The sequence below is a fragment of the Pavona decussata genome, unplaced genomic scaffold, assembly GCF_977016875.1.
Source record: "Pavona decussata unplaced genomic scaffold, jaPavDecu1.1 SCAFFOLD_41, whole genome shotgun sequence".
NCBI lineage: Eukaryota > Metazoa > Cnidaria > Anthozoa > Scleractinia > Agariciidae > Pavona > Pavona decussata.
Genome location: NW_028145463.1, coordinates 116387 through 132500, shown reverse-complemented (window position 1 = coordinate 132500; position 16114 = coordinate 116387). Strand labels below are relative to the sequence as shown.

The 16114-nt window shown below is 37.8% G+C and overlaps 1 long non-coding RNA gene across 1 annotated transcript; it reads right to left on the bottom strand.

Moving 5' to 3' along the window:
• Positions 1-627: 627 nt before the first annotated feature.
• Positions 628-1586, bottom strand: LOC146482888 (uncharacterized). Its single transcript, XR_014863987.1, has 2 exons — positions 1177-1586; positions 628-1131 (listed from the first exon to the last, which is right to left on the bottom strand). It is a non-coding gene; the product is annotated as an uncharacterized LOC146482888 (long non-coding RNA).
• Between the last annotated feature and the right edge of the window lie 14528 nt (positions 1587-16114).

The following is a 16114-nucleotide window of genomic DNA, read 5'->3' as shown; positions in this document are numbered from 1 at the left end:
CAAATTAATCTGTTAAAACCTAACACAAGCTACTAACTCACCTCTCACAAAATGCTGTTGGAGTTTCGTCAGGAAACTTGATAGAAACTCTCTACAAATAAGAAAATTTGAAAACAAACTATTAATATCCAGTCTACTGACATTATCTCCAAAACTAGTGGCTGCCAAAATAGGAAGAGGAAAGTTAACACAAGCAAAGGCATATCAAACTCAATGTTAACAAAAGCTTATATCAAGTTCCGGTGATCACGCCCCCACCAATGTCTGACTCAAGAACACATAAGATTTGAAACATTTCTCAAGATTACTCAAAAAAATTTAAACGGCGATCAGTTGTACCAACGAATTAAAAAAAATTAATATTAAAGCTATTGTATAACAGGTTTTGAAATGCCAAAATCTTAAAATTTGAGGGGTCACAAAATCCAAGTTTACAAATCAGGTTTGCGCAAAATTTTAAAGACGATCAAAGGTCATTTCACGCCAGTGTGAAAACAATGGGTTCGTACTCTTCTACGCATGCTCGGATCTCAATTGTACCGACAAATTCGGATAGATCGAAAAATTTCCTTTATTTTGGTATATAATTCGGCTTGTTTTCGACTATTTTGGATGGGTCAAATCGCCGTTAAAGTTGGAGGACTTCTGCTGTTCCTATTATTTTCGTTCTGCGGATCTGTGAATGCTGTGGGAGATGGATCGGACGATCAAAATAATGGATTTGCGGGCCATCCGCCACCTTTCTCTACATGCAGTATCATCAAGTAAGCTATTCATAAGAACTTGAATAAATCAACTGTCTCGATTTTTTTCGGACACGAAATAATGAATTAAATTTTCATTGCTAATAATCTCGCATATTTCTTATCCCGGTCGTTTTTATCCAACTTTCAGCTATCTCCTCTACACAATTGCCAAAATTGAATGAAGAGGGTAGTGGCGAGTCTGCCTTCGCTGCAATCGTGGAGAAAATCTTTCAAGAAACGGGCATTCGCAGTGTTGTTGTGAACAACCGAATCATATATGCCTTTCGAAAAAAGATTAGGTCTCTGTGTTCCGAGCTCAAAAGAGTCAAGAAGAAAAGTGTAGGTTTCGGTGTCAAAAGGATCATAAACAAATGGCGTGACCAAACTTTAATATGAGGTGAAGATATTTTACTACGAACTTGACAAATACGTTATTGAAAAGGAAAATTAGGATTTACGAGGGAAGAAACGAACACGAAGTTCCATCCGCTGGAAAAGATTGTTGTCTTCGATCAGATTCACATGCCCGCCACTCGTCGTAGCGTTCACTGCAGCCAACGCAATTTCGTTTCCCGACCTTGTCCACAGGATATAGTATTAGTTTACCGTCGGTTGTTTTCACTCTTGTCTTTTTTCGGTAAAGCTCTGATGAAAAGACTTATTCCGCGTATCGTTTTGGTGCTATGATCTCCCTCTTTACTCTCCCTGCCGCCATCGCTGCCATGTTATTTGCTTTCATCTAACCTCTTGCGCTTGCGCAATACCGAAAAATTTTGGCCGCGCCAGACTGGACGCAAATTTAAGCAAATGTTCACGTTTGTGGGAGATAAGTTTGATATGAAGAGCTGATTTAAATATAAGAAGCAGCAGCAAAATATTTCACCCCGAAAACCGGCCAATAACCGAATGAAAATATTATTCTTTGTAGAAACATTGACAAGCAAATATATTCAGGAATTGAAATTTAACTTCGCTTTCCTTTAAAAATTTAAAAATAGTTTGCGGACGATACAACCATGATTTCAAGAAACGTAGAATCTCTCAAAGCTTTTTCTTACGATAATTGACAACTTTGGCGAAATATCTGAGATGACGTCTGAAATTCAACAAAAATGAAACAAGGGCTGGCGTGGAAAGGGTCTCAGAAAGGTGGCAGTAAAAACATCTTTCAAATGTATCATGTAAACGGTTAACTAAAACATTTTGGGACTTTTTGTCATAAGATGAACATTAAAAAAAAAACAACAACAACTGAAAAAAAATCGACTGACTGTATCTTGTAATGTACATGTAATTTATTGTAATGTATTTTTTATGTTTCAAGTTTCAAGTTTATTTTTGCCACCATAAAAAGAATCACAAGACAGTTTAATAATAATAAAATAAAGGTGGCGAAACCACTAGGCAAACTGAAAAATTAAGAATAGTTACATTACCGCAACAGACATTGGAATTTTGCCCAGGATGTAATTCTGTACATTTGGCCACTGAAAAGCTAAGTTTTCAACATTTCGTTTTGACGTAGACAAACATCAGTAAATAAATAAATAATTTAGAATTAGTCGCCACGATGCATTTCGTTTACCTTAAATCAGTGCGATTTTAAAACCAAAATGCCTGAAACTTTCTGTCAATTGTTGACATTGCCTGAAGACCCGGAAGTTTTCTTGAAGATGTCTTATCCCTTTATTTCTCTCACAGATCGGGTATTATCAATAATGTATCTACTCTACACTAAAAATGTCTTACCGTTAAAAAGCGCATCATTACAGCCAAAGCATACAATTCAGACAAACTTAAAGGAAGGACTTTTGTTGATCAAGTTATTTTTAAGTAGTAGAATTTCTAGCACAGAAAATTCTGAAGTTGAAGACATCCATGCTTAATGAGTAATTTCTAGTTTGCCAAATCAAGGACCATCAGGCAGTGGATTTGTTAAACCACAGACCTAAGAATTTTACTCGACACCAATTGCTTCCATTATTGCACAAAACAGCAGCTATCACACTGAGTCAACCCTCTCGTAAGCGACGATTTCTGTAGCCTCCCACGCAGACGTTCTTAGGGGTTTGTCACGCGTTCCTACAGGAACGCATGACGAACCCCAAAGAACGTCTGCGTGGGAGGCTACAATTTCTCGTAGGCGACCACTTTTTTGTTAACCATTTTGTTTCTCTGTCAAATACTGTTTCAAAAACTCTCTAGTTAGCGACCTCGTGAGGGACTATTTTGGATTTAACTGTTTTCTTCCTCAGTAAAATACTGTTTCAAAAACTCTCTCTTAAGTGACCACTGCTCAAATTTCGAGGCCTGAGAAATTTGACAAATTCTTTTGTGTTGCCGGATCGAAAGCGACCACCTACAAAGAGTTGCAAAATCCTAGCTTTACTAGATGTCACAAAAGTTTAGTTTCTAATTACACTGTAATAACGCTGACATATTTTTTACACAACTGAAAAAATACGGCTACTGCTAGATTATGGTCGCATGGTAACTTCAACAGTTATATGAGATTCTTCCAATTCATTTAAACAGCGATGATAGAAACGGAAGACGGATGACAACAGTTAAGATCCTCATTTACCAGTCCCGGCAGTGTGAACAGTAAAGCGGGATCAGTTTTGATCTTAGTTACGAGTCAGTATTACCGAGTTCACAGATTATCAGGGCTGCGACGAGTTGTCCTCTGCAGTCGCGAAAGTCACCATGATGTTCTTGTCGATTGAGAACACAGAAACAATCGAGCATTCTGGATTTCATGAAGAAGCTATATAACGCCACGAAGAAACCAGATGTATAGAATTTCATATGTGACCGATTCTAATTGGAAGTTTTTTTTTGGGTAAACTGATTTTAAGTGATTTAACAAGGAACACATTTCGAAGAGCAACGTGCATGTTTAAAAAACAAAAAATTAAGAAGCGAGTAGCGTACTGTAGTACTAGTTACCTGAATTAGAATAAGTTTTTCTCAAAGGAGCTTTGTGTATTTGCTTCATTTCCATTGATAAGGCAACAAATAGTAATAATTAGCGGATCCATGCAGCTTTTGACAGGCCTATTATCCTGATTTTTCTCGTATAAGCGATCACACTTTCCTGCACCAAGCTAAGGGTGGTATGTTGCACAAAACTGCTCAAATATTTGACAAAAAGCCTTTTCTCTAACTTGAGATTATTCTTAGTAAACCGGGAGGAAAATATGAAGGGATTTCTACGAGGAAGAACAGTTTTAGGCGATTCCTCTATAATACACTGGAAGAACTTGAAAAATTGACCATTTTTTTCAAGTTGTCATCCATTTCCATCCTAGCCATCCGCAGCTGAAGATAATTTTTAATACTGTAAAGGAGGAGGGTTATTAATTGTTAACAAAACTGAACCATTATTTCAACGTTCCTATCGCAACAAAGATGATTATAGCCGAAGTGACGCTCAAAATTAAGGTGACAATCGCTCCTTTAAGAGAGAGTTGCTTTGTTTAGTGTGTACGTTACTGGAACTGAAAGCCGTGTTTGGGTAATAAAAAAGATAAAAATTGTCGCCCAGATCAATCCATCGTTGTAGGATGAATATTTACAGTTTCACAGATACATACTCCGATGTGAGGGCTAACTGGATTTTTCCCTGAAACTTTATAGATATTAAAGCGAAATATACAGTTTAGACTTCAGCGCCTAACTGAATCTGAGAACATTTTTCGGTAAGTGTATTGCCCGTACCGCGTCGTTACTGGCTAGAAAATTAAAGCTGCCTTAATCTTGATTCATTAATATCCTTCATAAGTAAGTAAAATTCAAAATACAAGTCTCGTCAGGGATGAGTACAACATTTGTGAGACTCTGATCTTAATTCGGCTGACTCAGAAACTATGGTAACTCGTTGGGTGAGTTAGAGAGGCTGCAAATTAAATTGCAGTGGAACATAATTTGAGGATTTTTGGAGTTATACAGTGAAAAGCGTAGACTAAAGCAGCGGATCTTAAACAAAGTACACAAATAATACGTGAATAGTTTGCATCTCTTATCTGCTTATGTGCAAAGGAACGATTACTTAAGCTGCGCGTATCTGATACTAAGCCGTGATGACTTACCGTTGACTGCTTTCCCAAATCGATCCTTCTTGGAGTCAATTCCAACCAACTTAGTACACTGAAATGACGATTCTGCAAGCAAATAAGCAATTTAATGAAAAACAAATAAACAAGTTACTCGTCTTGTAACATGGTTTCCAAAATCACATTAAATTGGCGACGCAAGGGCCGTGTGGAGATAAACATTTTACCGAAGGTAGTGAGTGTAGATTGCACGTTATTCACAACGATCGTAATCTCTTTGAAAAATTAACGTTTAACAGCTACCAAGGAATGACAGAATCTCAAAATTGCCAGGTTGTAACTTACCTCTTGCTTAAAAGTTCACTTTAATTAAATCAAAACTGCGCGACATTCGTTAAGTCCAGAACAAATTCGAGGATTATACATGAGGACGCGTCTTTTTATAGCATAACGGCGGAAGTCTTCTATATTTTTGGGTTTCTTTTTAGCTTTATTTTTAGATTTCAAGCAATAACTATAATTGCGTCACCGAGTTCAGAAACAGAAAGTTCAAATACTGAATTCGCAGCTAGTAAGAAATTACTCACCTCGAAAATCAACGAAAGAGTGTGCTTTATTCCTCGTGAATTGACGTTTAACAAACAAAATCAACAAAGGAGTGGCTGTAGATTCGTTTTCAAGTTTTAGTATTTTGGGTGTTTCTTTTTTTTCTCGTTTGCGAGCTCTATACTTCGTTTTCGAATGTAATGCTTCCCTGTTTGTAGGCCTGAGCTAATCATTCAAAAATCACTCCCTTTCACGTCTGGTCAACGACACATCCCTGCGTGTGGCCGCGCCACGAATCTAGCGAAACATCAGACACGAGTGTTTTACTGGAAAATACACCACTGGTACAAAAAAATAAATACGAAACTACATCCGGGACCCGAGAGGTGTATTTTCCATATCCTCACTAGTGAGGATATTGATGATGTCATTTTCCGCTCTTTTTTGTAGTTTGTGAAAACAGTCGGTGAAAAATGGCGAGCGATAGATGTGTCTATATAATAAAAAAGAGGATATTGAACGGAGGTGCGAAGATAAGAATTTTATTTTCTTTTGTTAGAAACAATATTTTACTCACTCGCTGCGCTCGTTCGTAAAAAGTTGTTTTTACCATTCGAAAATAAAATTCATATCTTTGCCTCGCCGTGTAATATTCTCTATTTATCCATTCATGGACAAATGGTCTGTTTACAAAGAGAGGGAATAACCCTAGGGGAAAATGTGTGATGTTTGTCAACCAGCTAAAATAAATGATTATTTTGTTTTCGAACTTCAAGTTGTTTTCGAATTCCATGTACTTCGCTTTCTGGTATCTGAAATGAAACCACGTATGAGAGCCTGTTCTGACTCATGATCATTCTTGGACAGTTATATGATGATCTAATCGCGCCAAAAGCTGGCACTAACAAGATATGCTGCTGCTGCTTTTTCTCTTGTTTTTACTTCCTTTCACATTTTTAAAACTTTTTTGCCCAGGAGAGGGGGAGGGGGGGGGGGGGGGGGGGGCTCCACTATGTAAGCTGTATCAGTATGTGCATGCGGCCCCAAAGGGTATGATGTTTGAGCCGTTTTGGTCTGAAAGAGGGTAGAAATTTTAACCATTGTGCTCTGAAAGTTTAAAAACGGGTATGGATTTTACAGAAACGGGAATGGATTCTAGAAACCATTTTAGAGGCCAGCTCACCCGGTTGTTCAAAGAGTGGACAACTCTCTCCAGTGGATAAATTTAATTGCTATCCAGCAGATAAAATGTACATCAACCAATACATTTTATTCGCTGCGTAAAGTTACCAGTTCTTAGAACAGGCTGGGCCTTGTCTGAAAAATGGTATCGGAGGATATCATAATTTGGTTTGGAGAAAAGAGCCTTATTCTTTCTATGTTAATTTTATGTAAATAGTGTGAAATAAATTAACCTTGAACCTTGTCTTGACAAAAACAACAACAACGACAAACATGTAACTGACCACTAGTTAGTTCGCACTGACCGTCCAAATGTTTTGGCAATGAAGTCAGTGACGAAGTCACATAAATCTCTTCATTTGTAACTGCTTTTTTCCCAAACTAGGAAACTGAAATTAGGGATGTTTTTAGCAGGTTACATTGAATGCAGATGATATGGTAACTTTTTAATCTCAAAAATGACAGAAACTTGTTTATCAATGTTTATGTATTTGTTTATACCATTATTACAGTTTCCATCGATAGAGAGTGCATAGTAGTAATGATCGATTTAGGATTATAACTGAAGAAAAATGGAATCTAAAAAAATTCTTCTTAATTTCTTCCCTCTGTCTTCTAGCTAGAATTGACCCAGTGAAGCCGTAAACTTCCCTAAATAACTTTCAAACCACGCTCAAAATTCTTAGATGTGTGTTTAAACGTTTGCAAGTTTCCATAAATGTCTTTGTTTCTTGGGGTTTTGTATTGGAGCTGTTGGAATTTGTCAGATAGCCTGCGTGTCTGGTGCTATAAAGAAGAGGGGAGGGGATAGGGAATCAGGCACGCGCGAGAAGCGAGGGGAGTGCAAACGCTCACGCGCGCGCCGTTCCAAGCAATTCGCGCGCGTGTCTGTTTTCCCTTTCTCTTAAGGTGGGGGTAAATGTAAATTTGAACGGAATTTTAAGAGGTTTAAAGAAGGGATAAAAGAAAGAAAATGTTTTTTTGAACAACAACAGGCAGTTGATACCTACGCAAGAACACCTCAGGTTGCTAGTGGACTAACTTGGCTTCCGTCTATTAATTATTAACTACAAATTCTAATTTTAAAACTTCACTAAATCTTCAATTTTTCTTATTTTTCTTAATTATACCAATCCTGTTAGAAAAACTATCTCCTTCCAAATATACCCAAAAATCAACCAAAAATTCACAAAACACCCCACAACATAGATTCACGGGATTAGCACAGAGTTTTTTGGATTGCTTGAAACGTGAACGAGATATTTTCATTAAACCGATTTTAAGTGGCATGAAAACGGCTTTCAGGTTTACCCCCGCCTTAACAGCGCCTGCTAAACTGGCTAAATGATTTACACCTTTAAATAGATCTCTCCAAAAAAAGACAGTGCTGAATAGTTTTCATTTAAATCTGCTTCACAATAGACATGGGTTTTCCCCTCTTCAGTCAACTGGAAACCGTTCATACTAACAAGCCTTCGTTTTCGATCTGGAATATTTCGGTTTGTACCCAAGACATATTTTGGCGGTGGAACGCAGAGACAATAAGTCAATCTCCCAGGCTGCATCCATCATAGTAGTCGTTCCAAGTACGATTAGGCTAACCCAGGATAAGCATTAATGACTGGTTTATGAAAGTTGACAAATAAAAAAAATGGTCTACAGTTCCGCAAATCTTGGAGACATTCAAGATTTTCTCCACGGACTCAAAAGTTAGAACCACCATGTACGGTACCAAACAGTATCACTGGAAACCAAAAGTGCTGCTCAGTAGCTTTCATTTGAATGGTCATACTTTAGGATTTCAGTATGGAGGTAGCTGAACTGGTCTAAACAGGCTAAAAGATTAAAAATTGAAGATTTTAAATTCAATTCTGACAAAATGTTCCTTCCTAAGTAGAACTGCGATTCTTGACTTTTATTTCAAGATAACTCTTCCATATCAGAGCCTTTCTATGGGTGTTTCTGAAGAAATCGAGGACGCGAAGATCACCGCGTAAAAAACGAAGATCTTAAGATTGAAGCGAAAATCTGAAAATTGACTAAAATTTGCGTGATTAAATTGAACACTCAGATATAAAACTGTCAAAACTCGTAAACACTACAGAAAATATCTCTTATTTCTGAATTTTGGCATTTGACCACATTTCTGTGTGTTAAAATCAGTGGGGTTGACAGACCTGCGCGACTCCCACTGTGTGTCTGTGGTGTTGATAAAGGCCTTTTCAGCTTTGGTTTTACAAGTAATTCTGTAAGCGATTTTCCTTTTTCATAAGAGAATCTTCTCTTTAGATCAAAATGTGATGCGACCGCTCTCTGATGGTGTTTGTCTTGATTGTGAGGGGGAATTCTCAAATATACTAAATGGAGGGTTTCATACTGATCACTAAGAGCCGTAAGGATTAGGTTTTGATATGCCATTGTGTATGCTAGCTCTGTGGCATTTGTTAAGGCTCATCGGCTTGGATTGACTTCAAGATTTTAGGTAGCGCTAAATAAATGTTATCTTTAAAGATACAGGATCTGTGGATTTCTTAACTCGTGAATTAATGCTTCTGCTATTGTATCTCGCTGCGTGAAGATTTCACGGATGTGACTGTCTAACAGATCCTTGTCTTTACAAACCTTATCATTGTTGTCTCTTGCTTTCGAGAGCTCTAGATCGTTTTCACTCACGTGACCAAATCCTTGACTACCGTTGCTACGCCGCCATATTGGTGTACCAAAATTGTAAACAAACTAGTAGCGGCGCTTGCGAAGAACATCGTTTTGTGTCTGATTGTTGGCTGTGGCAGGAAAACTGGACGAGATAAAAGGATATACTTTGCAAGGGTGCCTTCCATCGTTACAAATCAAGGTTAAAAAGCTGAAGAATTGTCAGAGGAGAGAAGATCGCGCTGGATTTCAGCGATAAGTCATAACGACCTCAACGAAGAGATCTTAGAGCACGATCGTGTTTGCAAAAAGCACTTCGTTTCAGAAAGAGCGGCTTAAAGCTGGAATAAATTTAATATTGACTGGGTTCCAACATTACATTTGGGACACAAGAAAGTTTCGCTTGTGACTACGCGTAACCTAATTTTCGTTAACTTACACACAGGAAAAATTCAATGACATGTGCACGCTAAGTCAAAACTCAAAAACTAAAAATCGTATGAAAAAGCCTAAACTTTTGTTGAATTTGGATTAGAATACACTATCCATTAACAAAAAATTAGCACCATACCACAAATAATAGGAGAGATAGAGGCAAATGAATACACACGCTTGTGAACGCGTAGCACAATTTGCGTTAAATTACACGCCGGAAAATTTCAATTACTTGTACGCGCAACGTCAAAACTTAAAAACTATAAATTGTATGGATAAGATTAAACTATTGCTGAATTTCGAAAATAATACGCTGTGATTTAAAAAAAAGTAGCAGCATAGAACAAATAATAAGAGAGATACAGGCAAATGATCATGAATGCAACAGCTTGTGAACACATAACTGAATTTTCGTTCAATTACACGCCGGAAAAATGCAATTACTTATGCGTGCAACGTCAAAAAATCAAAAAATATATATTGTATGGATAAGAATAAACTATTGCAGAATTTGGAAAACAATACAATATAAATTTTAAAAAAAGTAGCCGCATAGGTCAAATAATGTGAGAGATAGAGGCAAATAAATGCAAAAACTTGTAAACGCGTAAGTCAATTTTTGTTAAACAAGATGCCTGCTACACTGGCATTACGCGTGATGCTGGGGCTGATTCATTTATTCCAACTGTATGCTTTGCCGATTGATAAATCTATCCTTGCTAATGGAATAGTTTGAGTCACGACGATCGCGGTACGTTGTTTCCCTTGCGCGACCCAGACTTTCACTGGAAATTTTTGAAATTCCATTACGATAACATAAGCTTCTCAATGACCTCTTTTCAGTCTCGCGTCGTGGTCTAAGACTGTCAAACAAAGCACGATTCCTTCGCCAGGAACTCACCAATTTCCACCGTTTTAAATGTCGGGTGCTTCTTAGAAGTTATTCTTTTGATTCACCGCTTCAAAATGGTGAAATTTCCGTTTGTAAACGGCACACTTGAGTCCAGAACATGTTAACGATATGGCGCCAAATTTAATCCGGATCTGATAAATAAATCAAATGATGCTTTGACGTCACACAGGTAGGGGTGAGTGGGTCCCCTCCCTCGCGATATAAGCGACAAAAAAGGATTTTGATTGGCCTTCTTTTGTTGAAGACAATCAGGACAATACATCCCGAGTAGGAGAGGGGATAGTTTAATGAATAAATTAATGTACACATTTGTAGCTACGAGGAAAAAAAAAAAAAAAAAAGAAATCGACCCGTTTTTAGACACGGTATGCCCCCTCGGGGCATCCCGCGTAATTACACACCGGAAAAATTCAATTCTTTGTGCGCGCTAAGATAAAACTCAAAAACTATATACTGTATGAAAAAGCTTAAACTTTCGTTGAATTGGGATTAGAATACGCTATTCATTAGAAAAAAAATAGCACGATAGCAGAAAAAATTGGGGGAGATATAGGCAAATGAATGAAGCCGCTTGTGAACGAGTAAGTCAATTTGCGCTAAATTACACCCCAGAAATATTCAATGACTTGTGCACGCTAAGTCAAAACTCAAGCACTATAAATTGTATGAAGAAGCTTAAAATTTCGTTGAATTTGGCTTAGAATACACTATCCATTAAAAAAAATAGCACCAAATCACAAATAATATAAGAGATAGAGGCAAATGAATGCAACAGCTTGTGAACGCGTAGCGCAATTTGCGTTAAATTACACGCCGGAAAATTTCAATTACTTGTGCGCGCGCGCGCAACGTCAAAACTCAAAAAACAATAAATTGTTCGGATAAGATTAAACTATTGCTGAATTTGGAAAATAATACACTGTGAATTATAAAAAAAATAGCACATTGCACCAAAAATGAAAGAGATAGAGGCAAATGAATGCAACCGCTTGTGATCGCGTAACCCAATTTTAGTTAAATTACACACCGGAAATATTCAATGACTTGTGCGCGCTAAGTCAAAACTAAAAAAAACTATAAATCGTATGAAGAAGCTTAAACTTTCGTTGAATTCGGATTAGAATACACTATGCATTAAAAGAAAAGTAGCACCAAAGCACAAATAATAAGAGAGATACAGGCAAATGAATGCAACAGCTTGTGAACGCGTACCGCAATTTGCGTTAAATTACACTAGGCCGGAAATATTCAAATGCTTGTGCGCGCTAAGTTAAACTAAAAAACTATAAATCGTATGAAGAAGCTTAAACCTTCGTTGAATTGGGATTAGAATACACTGTCCATAAAAAGAAAAGTAGCACCATAGCAAAAATAATAAAAGAGATACAGGCAAATGAATGCAACAGCTTGTTAACGCGTAGCGCAATTTGTGTTAAATTACACGCCGGAAAATTTCAATTACTTGTGCGCGCAACGTCAAAACTCAAAATTTATAAATTGTATGGATAAGATTAAACTTCTGCTGAATTTGGAAAACACTACAATGTGAATTAAAAAAAAAAGTAGCCGCATAGGTCAAATAATGTGAGAGATAGAGGCAAATGAATGCAAAAGCTTGTGAACGCGTAAGTCAATTTTCGTTAAATTACACACCGGATAAATTTAATTGCTTGTGCGCGCTAAGTTAAAATTAAAAAACTACATATTGTAGGAAAATGCTTAAACTTTCGCTGAATTTAAAAAAGAATGCACTGTCTATTAAAAGAAAAATAAACAGCATAGGACAAATAATGAGAGAAATAGCAGCAAATGAATGCAACTGCTTGTGAACGCGTAATCCCAATTTTCGTTAAATTACACACCGGAAATATTCAATGACTTGTACGCGCTAAGTCAAAACTCCAAAATTACAAGTTGTATGAAGAAACTTAAAGTTTTGTTCAATTTGAATTAGAATGCACTATCCATTTAAAAAAAAGTAGCACCACTTCACAAATAATAAGAGAGATACAGGCAAATGAATGCAACAGCTTGTGAACGCGTAACGCAATTTGCGTTATATTGGGGTTATATTACACGTCGGAAAATTTTAATTACTTGTGCGCGCAACGTCAAAACTCAAAAATTATCAATCGTATGGAAAAGATTAACCTTTCGTTGAATTTCGTAAACAATACGCTGTGGATTGAAAAAAAAAAGAAGCAGCATAGGAAAAATAATAAGAGAGATACAGGCAAATGAATGCAACAGCTTGTGAACGCGTAACTGAATTTTCGTTTAATTACACGCCGGAAAAATTCAATTACTTGTGCGCGCAACGTCAAAACTCAAAAACTATAAATTGTATGGATAAGATTAAAGTATTGCTGATCGCTGTGGATTAAAAAAAAAAGTAGCCGCATAGGTCAAATATTGTGAGAGAAAGAGGCAGATGAATGCAAAAGCTTGTGAACGCGTAAGTCAATTTTCGTTAAATTACACACGTATGAAAAAGCTTAAACTTTCGTTGAATTCGGATTAGAAAACACTATCCATTAAAACAAAAGTAGCACCATAGCACAAATAATAAGAGAGATAGAGGCAAATGAATGCAACAGCTTGGTACACTGCGAGCAACGTCAAAACTCAAAAACTATAAATCGCATGGAAAAGATTAAACAATCGCTGAATTCGGAAAAGAATACATTGTGGATCAAAAAAAAAAAAAAAAAAAAAAAAAAAGTAGCAGCAGATGTCAAATAATGAGTGTAGAAGCTTGTCTCCAAAACGAGATAACACAAGATATCTGTGGATTCGACCGGAGGTAAACAGTCAGGCTGAAAGTGCTTCCCTTCAATCAACACTGGATCGATTCCGATTGTGGATATTTTCTGCAAATATCGATCTCTGATCGGCAAATCCAGCTTCTTTGCATTTTCAGAAATCGGAAAAGAATAGGCAACATTCGAATTATCCTCGGAGCTTGATTCGCTTTTGTTTAAGTCCATTTTTAATAGTGGGAATCAATTGCAGTTGTGACATACCAATGCCGTATTACGCAATCAAAAGTGGTACACCAATATGGCGGCGGGCCAATGCGTGACGTGACGTGAAAACGATCTATAGCTTGTTGCGCTGTCTTTTAGCTCTCTGAGTTGCTTCTTATCTTAAAAACAGCTATTGTGTTCTTAGAGCTGAAATGTTCCTCCATTATTTGTGGCTTAGCTCGCATCCGCAGCAGATATTCGAAGCTAAGATAGACAACTCTCTTGTGAGTCTCTAGGATGTGGGGGGGGACAGGGGGGTCAGAACCTCCCGCCTCCCGTACCTGTGCCTCCCGCCTCCCGCCCTTTTTCGCGTTTCTCCCGTCCCCGAGTAAATTAGAAGGCTTCAAAACCCGTATTAGTCACAAAGCTGTACCAGGACGTACCATTCGTAGGCCTTTCATTATTCATCTTTTACTATATATATTTTGAATAACGTTAACATTATTGATAGGTTTTGTACTCTGAGTTAATGAAGTTTTGACTAACATAAAGACTTTTGTTCTTGAGCCATCGTAGCTTGTGGGGGGGGACAGGGGGGTCAGAACCTCCCGCCTCCCGTACCTGTGCCTCCCGCCTCCCGCCCTTTTTCGCGTTTCTCCCGTCCCCGAGTAAATTAGAAGGCTTCAAAACCCGTATTAGTCACAAAGCTGTACCAGGACGTACCATTCGTAGGCCTTTCATTATTCATCTTTTACTATATATATTTTGAATAACGTTAACATTATTGATAGGTTTTGTACTCTGAGTTAATGAAGTTTTGACTAACATAAAGACTTTTGTTCTTGAGCCATCGTAGCTTGATCAGAAATAAAATACAAGCAGCGGCGATAAACATAATAAACTTGCGCATTTTATGTAACTTGATGTTTCATAAGCTACGTCAAGTTAAAATGCGCAAGTTTATTATGTTTATCACCGCTGTTTGTATTCAATTTTTGACTAACATGTTCGTCTTGTTTGACGGTTTAACCATTCTTTCAGTGACAACAGTCTTGTCCATCGTGCAGTGTAATAGTTGTCGCATTTCTTAATAATAATTATTCATTTGTTGGGATCATGTAATTCAAATAAGGAAGTAGGACATGGCGAGCTGGCAGCCAAACGCCCCAGTTTAGAGTTCGGTACATCTCCCTAATTCTCGGCGCCTTATTGCGGATCCATCGCGTTTACTTGATACACTAATTATAATCTTGATATCTTTCTCGATATCCTTACTCCCTAAAACTGCGTGAAAAAAGTCGCTTTTAGTTCGGGAAAAGGTAAAATGAAACTTTAGGACCTACTTTCAATCCAAGGTTTAAATCTCTGGGTTACTGGTGGTGAATTCTAAACTCGTTGCTACTGCTCTGAGGAAGGAATTACTGCATTAAATGCAAAAAGCGTCCGAAATTAGGCCGGACAAGCTGTTCATCAAAAAGAAGTCTTCATCAATGTGCAGAGGAGGCTGCACTGATCTCCTTCTACTCCTAATCCTACTCCTCTTTTCTATAAAGTCGTTCCTGATTGCTTCCCATGCCGTTTGGCTGCCTATTGTAATAGGAATCGATTTTGCCTTGTCCATTAAACGAAAAACGGTGTCGTGAAACGAACCACTCCGCACTCTCCACGTGCTCATTGAAACAGCATTCTGTTCGTAAATTCCCATACACCATGCAGCAAAATCTTTAGTACGGTCCGGTTGACGGTCATTGGGAGAGGTCGTCCATGCCCCAGATTTCTCACTACCGCACTGAAAAATACTAAGAACTACTAAAATGGACACCACATTGAATCTCTGATACTAAATTTACAAGACGCGTACTTGCTCGCCTTGCTCACCTCTTTTGAGACTTCTAAAAACTTGCGCAGCACTCACACATGTGTACACATGCCACGCTTGACATTTCATAAGCTATGACTTAACACAATAAAAGGGTTTACAATTTCACCGGAAGTAACCCTGTTTACCGCCTGAGCATGAATTTTCGTGTGCCCTCGGATATAAAATATTGCGTAAAGCCTCGGAGGACGCTAAATGGAAGACAAATAACATTGCACAACATTGTTGAGTTCTTTTTTTGATAGTATTCTAACGCATTAATAAGTAAAAAAATTCACCGTTTTGTATTGCTCTCCCGCTTCCCGTCCTCTTAGAACTCCCGCCTCCCGCCCTTTCCTCTCCCGTCTCCCGTACCCCTCCCGCCCCCTATTCTCCCGGGCTCCCGCCCCCCTGTCCCCCCCCACTAGGATGCTAGTGAAATTTCTTCTGGCGAGTGTCTAATGTTGTTTCTCATGCAAGACTGCAGTTTCGATTTCTTGGAATCTCATCAAATGCTAGCATGTTAAAATGGGGTTAAAACGTCGCCAAAGAATCCAACAATCCTTTATTGTTTCAATAACTGCTTATATTGCTTTTCAGTGAATTATGCGATTTGCTATTGAAGTGAAATATTTATCAACTGTGAATAACACTGAAACAACGTTTAAACCATTTCAATCCAAAAAAACGAAGATCTTCCTAAAAAAAACCAGGATTTGCCAAAAAATCGTAGCCTGCGTAGCTGGCGGTTTTTATGGGTG